Source organism: Schistocerca piceifrons, chromosome 1 (assembly GCF_021461385.2).
Source record: "Schistocerca piceifrons isolate TAMUIC-IGC-003096 chromosome 1, iqSchPice1.1, whole genome shotgun sequence".
Lineage (NCBI taxonomy): Eukaryota > Metazoa > Arthropoda > Insecta > Orthoptera > Acrididae > Schistocerca > Schistocerca piceifrons.
The window spans coordinates 1,140,038,434-1,140,039,158 of NC_060138.1; the positions used below are offsets into that span (position 1 = coordinate 1,140,038,434).

At 50.8% G+C, this 725-nt stretch overlaps 1 non-coding gene across 1 annotated transcript; it reads left to right on the plus strand.

Moving 5' to 3' along the window:
• The first annotated feature begins 298 nt into the window (after positions 1 to 298).
• On the plus strand, positions 299 to 372 carry Trnas-cga. The gene has a single exon. It is a non-coding gene; the product is annotated as a tRNA-Ser (tRNA).
• The last annotated feature ends 353 nt before the right edge of the window (positions 373 to 725 follow it).

Here is a 725-nt window from a genome sequence, read left to right on the forward strand (position 1 = left end):
TGGAAACACTGCCCACGCCTTGATGGAACTACCACCAGGTTTCACAGTGCCTTGTTGACAACTTGCGTTCAGAATGAGATTTTCACTCTGCAGCGGAGTGTGCGCTGATATGAAACTTCCTGGCAGATTAAAACATTCTGGAATCATCCCCCAGGCTGTGGCTAAGCCATGTCTCCGCAATATCCTTTCTTTCAGGAGTGCTAGTTCTGCTAGGTTCGCAGGAGAGCTTCTGTAAAGTTTGGAAGGTAGGAGACGAGATACTGGCAGAAGTAAAGCTGTGAGACCGGGCGTGAGTCGTGCGTCGGTAGCTCAGATGGTAGAGCACTTGCCCGCGAAAGGCAAAGGTCCCGAGTTCGAGTCTCGGTCGGTGCACACAGTTTTAATCTGCCAGCAAGTTTCATATCAGCGCACACTCCGCTGCAGAGTGAAATTCTCATTCTGGAAACATCCCCCAGGCTGTGGCTAAGCCATGTCTCCGCAATATCCTTTCTTTCAGGAGTGCTAGTTCTGCTAGGTTCGCAGGAGAGCTTCTGTAAAGTTTGGAAGGTAGGAGACGAGATACTGGCAGAAGTAAAGCTGTGAGACGGGGCGTGAGTCGTGCTTCGGTAGCTCAGATGGTAGAGCACTTGCCCGCGAAAGGCAAAGGTCCCGAGTTCGAGTGTCGGTCGGTGCACACAGTTTTAATCTGCCAGGAAGTTTCATAAATTGCGTTCAAATGGCTCTGA